This window comes from Pinus tabuliformis, chromosome 3_2, assembly GCF_031772625.1.
Source record: "Pinus tabuliformis cultivar Carrire ecotype Pingquan chromosome 3_2, CPIR1, whole genome shotgun sequence".
Classification (NCBI taxonomy): domain Eukaryota; kingdom Viridiplantae; phylum Streptophyta; class Pinopsida; order Pinales; family Pinaceae; genus Pinus; species Pinus tabuliformis.
The window spans coordinates 758,840,747-758,853,316 of record NC_142302.1 but is presented as its reverse complement, the minus strand read 5'-3'; the positions used below and the strand labels follow the sequence as shown (position 1 = coordinate 758,853,316).

At 37.5% G+C, this 12,570-nt stretch overlaps 1 pseudogene; it reads right to left on the bottom strand.

Moving 5' to 3' along the window:
* Nucleotides 1-3,604: 3,604 nt before the first annotated feature.
* Nucleotides 3,605-4,172, bottom strand: LOC149182830 (putative CCR4-associated factor 1 homolog 7 pseudogene; annotated as a pseudogene).
* Between the last annotated feature and the right edge of the window lie 8,398 nt (nt 4,173-12,570).

Genomic DNA, 12,570 nt, shown 5'->3' with positions numbered 1-12,570 from the left:
CAAAATTGAAAAGTTTCAGTTGCCCACACAGGGGCAATAGTTCTCATATACAAAAAATTGGAGTTAAGACTGAGTAAATCAAAACTGGATTCAGACTGACCATGTTTAGTCGACTAGTAGGGACAAAAATCCAAGCTATTGCAACCAAGAGGGAAAAAAGACTGTTAAAAAGACTAGACAGGATGCAAAACAACAAAAGACAGGTGTCAAAGCTGAACAGAACCAGGTTACTGCTCACCACGTGATCTGGTGGCCAACTGCTTGGTTTCCTCTGTAGGTTCCTCCTCCACTATCGGACACCATCCATAGACTTCAAAGTCTGTGTATTCTGCATGTCCACCACCTGTGCTATCCCCTTGAATGCCATTATCATTTCGGTGGTTTTCGTTTTCCCTAGTTCATGGATTGTTGCTTGAGGGGAGGTCCTTATCTGTTGTCGGAAGTTTGGAGCTTGGCTCCCCTGGTTCGAAATTAAAAGAAGGAACTTGGCTGAAATCCCTGTTGGGCGAAGGTTCTGAATTGGACGCAGAGAATTCCTTGAAGCCCACGGTGATGGTGACCATAATTCTTAGCTTGTTCAGGGTGCTTTGAAATTGGAAGTGAGCTTGCTGGGAGGAGGCGTTGGTCGTTGCGTGCAGAGGGATGCTTCCAGAGTGACGAGCCCCGCTGGAGCTAGTTCTTCCTCATCCGCTTCTCGTGTTCGGATATCTGCCATGGGGGCTGGGATTAGAGAGGGTAGGGGACAGGGAAACTGAAGGGGAAGAAGAGGCAGAGGGGGGACTATAGCCGGCACGCAGAGCACCCCTGCGATTGCCTTCGCGCCTGTTGCTCAATCTATGGCGATATCTCATGCGGCATATGGAGAGAGGCTCTGCAGGAGGTAGAAGACAGGGTTCCATTGAATTCACAGGCGTTGCGGAGGACGAAGATGGGAACTCAGACCACTAATGGCAGAGAGGGGAATGGGAGTGGTGAATACCAGTGCCTAGGTCTACACAACATAATAATCTGCAACGCCTTCCAGTATCAGTGTGAAGGCTCGGTTCAGAGGCGGAGGGAGGACAAGAACAATTGAGGGGTTGAATGGAGTTGGGTGGAGTCTCTTGATCCATATTGTGGGAGTTGTCGGGAATGTCTTGGAGTTCCCAAGTGGTTCATGCTGCCAGCCTGAGAGCCATTATTTTCTCTGTAATCACACAAGCGGTGGCATAGATGGCTATACAGATGGGCCACCTGTTTGCCCACTTGCATGAGAACCATAAATGTCTATCTTCCACCCGCATCCGGGGGAAATATTTTATTTAAGGGAGGAGAAGCTATGTAATTAGTAGAGGATAATAGGGATCATTAATGAGGAAAGTTAGAGAATACCTTTTCAAACTTAATACGATTCATGTGAAAGCCTGAAGGTAGATTTTGAACACCATGTTGCAGTGTGGTGATTAATTTGTCAATCAATTCATCAGCATCATCATTATCATCATATGAATTTACTAGAAACAAGTAATACACCCTAATCCAATGTGTACTCCACATTACAATGATCTGATACTTTTAACTTCCATGAGGATGCAAATATAAGAAAAAGTGCACCATTCTAGTCTTCTCTGAAGCGTTTCCCAAAGCCCCTCCACCTTTCTTCTCATGATTCAGTCATATGTCCCCGATTCTTACAACCTCCATTTTAAAATCTAATACATATGCCATTCCCATTCCCGATTTGATTTCAAAGCCAAATTCAAGCAGATTGGTGCATGTGATTGATAAAGTGCATATTCCAGTTTTCGAGCCAAAAGATCCTCAAATGAGTTAGTGATTTGAAATTTGATCTTTTCGTAAATAGTAAATTATGCTAAGATTGTTGCAATGAATGATGGAAATGAAAAGTATATAATCATGGAAAGGAAGAGAAGGGGAAAAGGAAGGGGGTTTAATTACTTACTTTAGATAAAATTACAGACACTCAATAATATATTCTATTAATTTGAATGAGGAAATTACACACATATTTATACAATCAATAGTCTCAAGATAGGAATGCTATCTTAGACGTACAGTAGTGTGGTTGAGAGATTCTCTCAACCACACACTAAACTAGGAGAAACTAAATTCCTATTATGTAGGAACAAACTCCTCAAATGGAGAATTACAACCATAGACAAGTAGGAATTAATTATTTCTAACTCCCCCCCTTAATGACTACTTGTCATGATAGTGATTCACAAAGTCTGGTTGTGGTCAAACATAACAAAAAATATGTCGACGTCCATAAAAGAGCAACCATCCACTAGAATGTATGGGTACCAACCGCTGCAACCGCTAGTCCTTGTGCATACATGATTCTGTCGACCATTATCACTGCATATATGTACCTACAAATCCACCACCATCGGGCGAATTGCATGTGCAGAACTTCCCAAAAACAAAGAGAGATCAGTGCCTTTCTAAGCCAAATATTCATGTCCAAATAACAATCGCAAACAGTTGCGTTGATTGTGCCTTTCGACGCAACTGTCAGATAGAAAAGTGCACCAACCCTCTTATGCTCAGACACACCAATATCTAAGACCGTGAGCCAGGTGTTACTACAGTCCACCTGCTCCTACGAGCACAAAGCTCCCGTGTACACGTTAGCCACTCAGGCAATATGCCACCACCGGGCAAGTCCGATCAGCCACCACCGGGCAAATCCTGTAGCCACTAAGGCTCTGCCACCACCGGGCAAGTCCGATCTGCCACCACCGGGCAAATCCTGTAGCCACTAAGGCTCTGCCACCACCGGGCAAGTCCGATCTGCCACCACCGGGCAAATCCTGTAGCCACTAAGGCTCTGCCACCACCGAGCAAGTCCAATCTGCCAACACCGGGCAAATCCTGTAGCCACTAAGGCTCTGCCACCACCGGGCAAGTCCGATCTGCCACCATCGAGAAAATCTGGAACTTAAATGTGCCACCTTCGGGCAAATTCTGTAGCCACTAAGGCTCTATGGATGGTTTCTGGCTCACCACCAACCAGCCACACAGGCAATCCATTACAAAGTGGTTTTAAGATCACCACGAACTTTCAAATACCTTTAAAAGGCTTACATTTCATTCAACATTTTGGAGTTTTTGGGTACATACAATGACCATTACAACAATTGGACTTGTTTTTAACATGTTAGGGAGTCTATTCCACAAACCACACTAATTCAAACAAACATCTACTTTGTTGTCCACCATAAACGTTGTTGCTGCTCCTTTATCCCATCATTTCATAGTTGACATCTTGGGCATCTTTGTCAAATAATTTCTTGGAACTCCATCAACCTGTCATTTGTTATAATAGCCAATTCTAACAAAATAACTTCATATTGAGGTGGCTAATCTCAATATTTATATCAATTTAAATTCCAAAAAAATACTTCTCCAAAAAAAATGGTTAAAGTATGCACAAAAAAAACCATGCTTCTCCCTTCAACTCGAACACAAAGTTTCTCTCCTCCTTGAACAAATAATGCAGTTGCTGGTTTCTTCCCTCAACAATAGAAGCCCCTGCCTTTGCATCTCACTCACCTACATGATGAGCATGTTCACCAACACAATCGACCACTCTCCTACACATTCAGCTACTCACCACGCTGCAGATCCATCGAATGTTCTCATTCAAGACGATCCCAGACGACATGAGCAACTCTGCGAAGCGGTGAGAGTCCACGTATTGTTCTTCTTGAAATTGATGCCACTCTGGCGCAACAACTCGATGGAATCAGAGGCGTAAGCATCCTCCCAGATGTTGAATTCCCTGAAATTGAACTGCCACACGCAGTATCTGTCTGTGCCGCAGTTTGGGAGGTTGTCGTCTTCATCAGAAAACGTCAGCCCCAATTGTATTAATTTCAATACGTCTACATTTGACCTTAGGGTTTCATAATTGTATTCTTGGACGGTCCTGAATTTGCCCACGGGTCGCACAACTATGCCAGGGAACTCTGTGTCCATGGCTATCAGAGGGTAGTCATCAACAATTTCCCTGATCAGATTTAAACTCCTCTTCCAGATTATCGGCCCATACCTCCCTAATATGAATGGAATCTGATTTGGGTAATATCGACATTTACAACAAACAGCAGATCCTGATCTCCCCAAGCTTGCGGAATCGAACAACAACACAGATCTGGATCAAAATCCCAAGCCTCAACCTCGGCGTAGCGGAAACCCTCCAGAATTATTTTGTTACAGTCACAAGAATATACGATCCGGGGTTCCTCTGGGTCGGCAGCATACACCATGTGCAAATCCGCAACAACACGAGTTATTGTAAATGGGAAGCGGCCAAGGGCTTCGAGGAGCGAACGAGTAAAATCAAACCCCAAGACCTCCAATGCAGAGAAGTATACCAGAACAGGCACTCCACTGACGTGAAAATCCACACAACAGAGCAACAAAGTCTCCACGACTGGATACACAGGTTTGTACCTGAGAGATGCCCTTTGGGTATCAGACTCCCACACAATTCTTGCCTAAAAGAAACTTAGATCCCTCAAAGAGGCTGCAGATTGCTGCAACATGACAGCTCTCAACAAATCATAGCCCACAGCCCGCCTTTGACGACTCTGTCCAGCTCCTTCACCTCTGCAGACAAAGAGATTTCTGAATGGCCTCTGTGCAGAAAACAAGTTCCTGGCGTAATTTCATGGAATAATGGTCATTGTCCTTTAAGGTTGAATTTAATAATCCAAACACTTGAGCAACAGGCTCATAGATCTGCAAACTCATAGATCTCCCACCGGTCGCCCTCAGCTTTGATCGGCCTCACCATAGCGCAGCATAGACAAACTGCCTCCACAGGTCCGCCAACAGGCCAGCACAGTCTCCACTCCCAGGAACCTCCGCAACTGGCGATCCACCACTCTAGCACCTCAATCTATCAAGATCGGGAACAATCGGTCCACCGATGGCCACTGAGCACGCTTACATTCACGCTGCTTCTCTCCCTTTGGCTTCTTCGATCACCAGCAACAACGGCTGAGATATTTCTCTCTGAACACTTTCTCTAAATTTTGTCCACACACAGATCTAATTACCAGTGATCTCCACGATACCACGATCTCCACGATGGCACGTATCCACCGCTATTACAATCGAGAGCGACTCCACAACAGTGATCCAATGATGCTCACACAGTGTTTGATTAAGAACATGGGAGGAAGGCTCTTCCGATTTTGCTCAATTTCTCGAGGTTTCTTTCACACCACAAGGCTTTTCAGCCACACAACCATTACAACACAATACTTTGGCTCATAAATCATAGCAAGTCATAGTAGCCCTCGTGCTCAGATTCATAAGCGCAGCAGATCAATAGCTCACCAATTTCACGTGATTTCTAGCACAATCCAGTAGCTTTCCACACAAAGAAACAACCTTATCACTGATCAGGCCTCTTCCTGTGCAACTTCACGTTGGTGGTCACAGCGCGCACCAGTCAACTCCACAGATCCAGTCGGATCTTTATGCCACAAGGTTGGGCAAGCGATTCCCTTGGCGGGCGATTCCTCCATGTGGCCTCGATCGGCCTCCACCTCATCCTCACTGGGTGATAGGAAACCCAATCAGTGCTCCATGGCTTTTCTCAACCCACTACGCACAACAATCAGATCTGATCTGAGTACTTCTGCACGCTGCTGGAAATTTGCACCATTCTAGGCACGCAGGATACCATGTAGCATCCTCTGCTCATGCCACAACCACCTCAAGCACACTTTCAAATGAAAGCATGTAGGGACCTGGCCCTGTGCCTTCCGCCACTGTGCCTTCCAAGGACCTGGTTACCAACACCACCTCCGCGTTGTATAATTGATGATGGACAAACCCAAAAAAAATTGATTGGAAAACCAAGCTCTTTATTTCCTTGGCCCAGGAGAGGCCAAGCCCACGAGGGGCCAGGCCCTCAGGCTCTGATACCAAGATAAAATTACAGACACTCAATAATATATTCTATTAATTTGAATGAGGAAATTACACACATATTTATACAATCAATAGTCTCAAGATAGGAATGCTATCTTAGACGTACAGTAGTGTGGTTGAGAGATTCTCTCAACCACACACTAAACTAGGAGAAACTAAATTCCTATTATGTAGGAACAAACTCCTCAAATGGAGAATTACAACCATAGACAAGTAGGAATTAATTATTTCTAACTACTTTATTATAACCCAAGCAATCTTTAAATGTTAGACTTTTGTGTGAAACCAAACAATCGACATCAAACTCTAGAAGTTCAATGACTCTATATGGGCCAAGCACTCCCAACTCTAGCATGATTTGTGATGAGCATATTATCTATTGACTCATGTTTTAAAAATTCACTAAATTAAATGACTCTATATGGGCCAAGTACTCCCAACTCTAGCATGATTTGTGATGAGCATATTAGTTGTTGACTCATGTTTTTGGAGTTAAATAATTTTATAACCTGCCTTTGTTAGTAATAAGTACATGCTTTTATAAATATAAAATTCATTAGTGGTGTACACCACACTCAATAGAAATGAGGTCACATTAATGACAAGGGAAATTTTCTTTTTAGTTTTTGTTTTGAAAATGTTCTTAAATGATATAATCACATCATTGTAATGTCGAGTACACATTGGATTAGGGTGTATTACTTGTTTCTAGTAAATTCATTACTATAAAATTGATCCAAAACTCCAAAACTTATAATAGTTAGATAACAATGAAAAAGATTAATAATGTAGTTTAAAATGTTTAGACTTCCCTTTTTTAGTAAACATATTTTTGGATAAATTTTATCCCAAATAATACAATCTAAAAATATTGGAACGAAAGATTTGAGTTGTTGAATCTCTAAAATGAAGTGAGTTTTTCAAAACTTCCCATTAATTTTTGAAATAAAAAATATATTTTAAGTACTAACAAAAATTACTAAAACATAATGATCTCACTAAATTTCAATGAAAAAACTAAAACCTTTAAACACTTTGACTTCTTCAAAATTAAAAGAGAAAAAATTTAAAATCATAAAATTATTAATTATATAAATATAAAAAAATTAAAAACAGTTAAAAACTAATATAAAACATCATCTAAACTTTTCTTAATTATTATAATAATATTTAATAAATTATTAATTAATATGAAAAGAATTTAAATAAAAACACTTATTAAAATATTAAAAAAGTAAATTTTTGTTTTTAAAACAATAAATACAAGTGTAAGAAACTATTAAAATAATAACATGAATTTATTAAAATTGTAAAGAAAACATTTTTGATTTGCCTATGTTGATAAATGCTATATATTTAATATAAAATATTATATTTCAAATTTTTAATTATTTTTTTTCTAAATTTAATATAATAAATTATTTACTTATTATTTAACTAATTTATAATCTATTTGAAATATAAAAAAATAAACTAAAATTAATATATTCTAAAACTCCCATCAATTATACCTCAATTATCTTCAATTACATGAAAACACATATTTACACTATAAATAAACAACTACATTCAATGATATTAATAAAAACAATCTAATTAAAAAAAATACTGATCAAAAATACATCCAATGATTTAGAAAAACAAAACTATAGCATGCAATTTTAAAAATTTTAGAGACACAATAAACCATTACTTTTTCAGAATTATATTATAGAGACACAATAAACCATTACTTTTTCAGAATTATATTATATAATATTTATTATATATAATATTGTAAATTCATTAATCTAAATAGTTTTTTATTAAATTTCAAATTTTAAACACTAATTTTATTTGAATCACCAGAAAATACTTGACAGAGAGACAGAGAACACAGGGCTGTATAAGCACACGTATTCTAATTAAGTTTCAATTTATTGCATGGATGTACTGAGTATCATGGAGCATCAGGCTTATGTGAGCACACACATTCTAATTAAATTTCAATTTATTGCATGGCTGTACTGAGTATCATGTCAATGACGGAGCAGTGGGCATAGGATCTTATAACAAATGAGTAGAGTTTTATTTTCCTAGCAAACACAGTAATAAAACGAACAATAAAGCCATCATAATTTCATTTTAAAATATATGATAAATTTTCAACCAAAATAGAGTACATAGGTTATATATATATATATATATTTTCCAATAAATACTTTATATCTTATTTTTATATCTTACAATGTTAAATTAAAGCTAATAGAATTGTCCCATCAACATATCAATTATAAAATATAATTTTTGAATTTCTAAATTTTTAAATATAATTTTAATTTTAAAAAAATTACTATATGGCTCGTAGAATTGTCCCATCAACAGATCAATTATAAAATAGAACTTTTGAATTTTTAAATTTGTGAATATAATTTTAATTTTAAAAAAATTATTTCACTATAGTAATTTTTTTTAATTTTTTTTAATTTTTATAAAACAAATAGTCGATATCTTTTTGACTTAGAAATCGATTAAATCGATTACAATATAATATCCCTGAGCAAATATAATAACATTATATCTATTGATAACATTGTAGGGATGGAATTTGATAAGTAAATGGTTAGTAATAAGTAATTTATTTTTAAATATAGTTTAAAAATTCTTCATTGTGTAAGTTTTTTGTAGAGATGGAATTTGATAGGTAAATGGTTAGTAATAAGTAATTTATTTTTAAATATAGTTTAAAAAATTTTCATTGTGTAAATTTTTTAATCAAATAGAAAGAGATCAGGGATATACCTACCTCCAACAATTGAAAGCAAAAATGACCCCAAACTTGGTGTAACCTGCATGATAATTACCTACAGCACAGAAGGGTCTCTATTTCCTGAAGAAAGCAAGATTCCTTTCAATACTAATGGAATTGCACACATGCATACATATTATTGTTTTGATTAATCTAATTTTTTATTTTTATAAAATTTTCAAATCGAATTGTGTCAATCAACATTGATTAGAACTCCAAACGATGAAGTTGAATATTAAACAAAATCCCTTAAAAAAAACTAAAACGTTACAAGATTATGGATGAATGCATGTGGCAATAAGGGCCATAAAATCTCGACATGAAATATTGTTTTACTACTTTTCCTTTGATGTCTTCCTTCACTTTTATGAAAACACTTAAAGATACCTTATAGAGATGAATTATTTATCCTGCAACCTTTGATTTACAGAAATAGGCACAAAGTATCAGTCGCCCATTAATATTGTTTATATTATTAATCAAACGAAGATCACAAAAGTTGTCAACAAATTGTTATTTCCTGTATCGCCATAGGAGTAGCCTAAAAAAGATAAAAGGGAGACAGTGAGCCTCTACAGATAACTAAATATTCTTAGCCTAAAGCAATTATATCATGAGCGCCACAACTTCCAGCATGCAGACACCTTCGATAACCTGGAACAAACAAACAACTCGAGGAATTGTGTTGCCAAGCTTATTGATAAAACCATTAAACTCGAGACAACATTACCAATATTTGCATGCAGACACCGAGATCTAGAGAAATGCATATACATGTCTTGCGAAAATAATCCAGAGCCTGCAAAATACAAAAATTTCAGAATCAAATTCAATCAAAATTTGTTACCCCAACAGACCAGAGGACTGCAAAAAAACATAAAAAGAAACTTACCAGTATTGCCCAGGAATTCAAAGTCCAGCTCGTCGTGGGTACCCTGGAACATGTCCCCATTTGATGTCTGCAACACAAAAAACTAATGTCAGACTTTTCCTTTCAATGAACACCGATACAAATAAGGAGAACTAAGAAAAAAAATGATGCAGCCTGCAGTGTAATCATCCGGAAGCTTCTCTTTCAAAGAATGGTAGTCGTGTAAGCCTGCAGTGTAATCATCTGGAAGCTTCTCTTTCAAAGAATGGTAGTCGCGAACAGTTACACGTAATAACCAATAATTAGTGCATACCACTCCCCAACTGATTTGTAACTATTTCACAACTAATTTGTAATTATTTTGATCTAATAGTTGAAATTTTTGCAATCGTCTAACATCTAATAGTATGGCGCACAAAGATGACAGGTGGGCAAGAAAGGGAGTTGATTTCAAAGAGAAATGCCTTACCGCGTAAAAATATATGGTAAATAAATAAAAACATATCAAATAAGATTAGAAATCAACATCTAATTATATACCAAGTATATGAGCCAAATACCATTGTAAATAAAAGAAATATGATAAATAAATAAACAAGAGGTATGGTAAATAAATAAAACCTCTTTTTATATTTGCTCCATAAACCTCTTTACACTTACTAACACTAAAAAAATAGGTTTTATTTAGGTGAAGCCTGTGGGCAAAATACCATGGGCCAAATTATTATTAATACCATCTAAAAAAGTATTATTAACCATAATATTAATATTAAAACATTATTATTATTATTAAATCTAATATTCATATTAATATATGATATTATTAAATATAATAACTTTGTTTTAATCAAATATTAAATTTGTTATATTATAATATATATTAATATGTCATGATATATATTAACTCTATATATATGGGAGATAAGAACAAAGACATAAAGTTATAGAGGTGGAGAGATAGGGGGAGTGACAAGGGAGAGATGGAGATAAGTTGAAGGAGAGGGGAGAGGAAGAATAAAAAGAGAGAGAGGTAGAGAAGGGTAAAAGAGGGAGAGGGAGACACAAAGATGGAGGGGGAAGAGAGATGAGAGTGGGAGGGAGATAGTGAGAGGATTGGAGGGTAGAGAGAGAGAGACGGGGGAAGAGAGATAAACATAGGAGAGAGTGTGAGAGAGGAAGGATGAGAGAGAGGAGGAGAGAGGAAGGGATAGAGATATGGAGTTGGAGGGGGAGAGAGAGGGACGAAGAAAGACATAGAGAGTGATAAGTGGAGAGAGAGAGGGAGTGATAAGGGAGAGATGGAGAGAAAGAGTGTATTTTTAGGGGTGAGATAAAGAGATAAATAAGGAGAGATAGAGAAAAGGGGGGAGAGAAGGAGACAGAAGGAGAGAGGGAGGGATATAGAAACATAGGTAGAGAGAGAGAGAAAGAGAGAAAAAGAGATATGGGGGAAGAGATAGGATTGAAGGGAAAATAAAGAGAGAGAGGGTAGAGAGAGATAGAGAGAGTGAGAGAGAGGAAGAATGAGAGATAATACTTGAGAGAGAGAAGGAGAGTGATGGGGTGAGAGATAGGATTAGAGAGAGAGAGAGAAAGAGAGAGTGAGTGAGTGATGGGGGAAGAGAGAGGGAGGTAGGCGAGAAAGGGAGAAAGAGGAAGTACGAGAGAGAAGATTTGAGAGAGAGGAGGAGAGAGGGAGGGAGAGAGGAGGAGAGAGGGATGGATAGGGAGATGGAGTTGGAGGGGGAGAGAGGGAGGGAAGAAGAAATACATAGAGAGTGAGAAGTGGAGAGAGACAGTGTATGTTTGGGCTTGAGATAAAGAAAAAGGAGAGATGGAGAGAATAGGGAAGAGAAGGAGAGAGGGAGGGATATAGTAACAGAGTTGGAGGCTAAAGAGTAAGAGAGAGATAAAAAAAGAGAGGAAGGAAGAGAGAGAGGATGTGAGAGAGTGGAGTGAGGGAGGGAAAGAGAGATGGAGTTGGAGGGGGAGAGAGAGGGAGATAAGAATAAAGAAATATAGAGAGAAAGGTGGAGAAAGAGAGAGAGGGAGTGATAGAGAGGATGGAGAGAGAGGGAGATAGGAAAGAAGTAGGGAAGAAAGATAGAAGCGGGAGAGAGAGAGAGAGAGAGAGGAGGAGGGAGGGATAGGTAGATAGATTGAAGAAATAGAGTGTATGTTTTGGCGGTGATATAGAGAGGCAAATGGAGATAGAGATATAGATGGAAAATGAAGAGAGGAAATAAGAGAGAGATGGAGAGAGGGAGGGAGGGACAAATAGATTGATATATATGAAGTGAAATAGCATGTATGTTTTGGGGGTTGAGATAGAGTGGAAAATAAGGAGATATGGAGGGAGATATAGATATATATGGGGGGGATGGGGAAGAATATTTCTTGCATTAGATACATTGATTTCAGTATATATGGTGATTTCTAATCCAATTTAATTTATTGCACTAGATGCATTGATTTTAGTGTAGATGTTGATTTCTAATGGTATTTGATTGCTTTCACTAGATGCATTAATTTCAATGTAGATGATTTCTAATCCTATTTGATTGCTTGCACTAAATGCATTGATTTCAATGTAGATGGTGATTTCTATTCCTATTTGATTGCTTGCACTAGATGCATTGATTTCAATGTAGATGTTGATTCCTAATAATGTTTGATTGCTTGCACTAGATGCATTGATTTCAATGTAGATGGTGATTTCTAATCTTATTTGATTGCTTGAAATAAATGCATTGATTTCCATGTAGATGGTGATTTCTAATCCTATTTGATTGCTTGCACTAGATGCATTTTTTTTGCTTAAGCAAGAGATGGTCCTTCTATTGACTTAAAAAAGAAAATAAATTACATAGGTTACAGCAAGCGCTCAAAAGCGCAAACCCCCACAAGGAAGAGGGAGAAATAAACAATGTGCCCTAAAACCAGATAGTCCATAAACAAAACG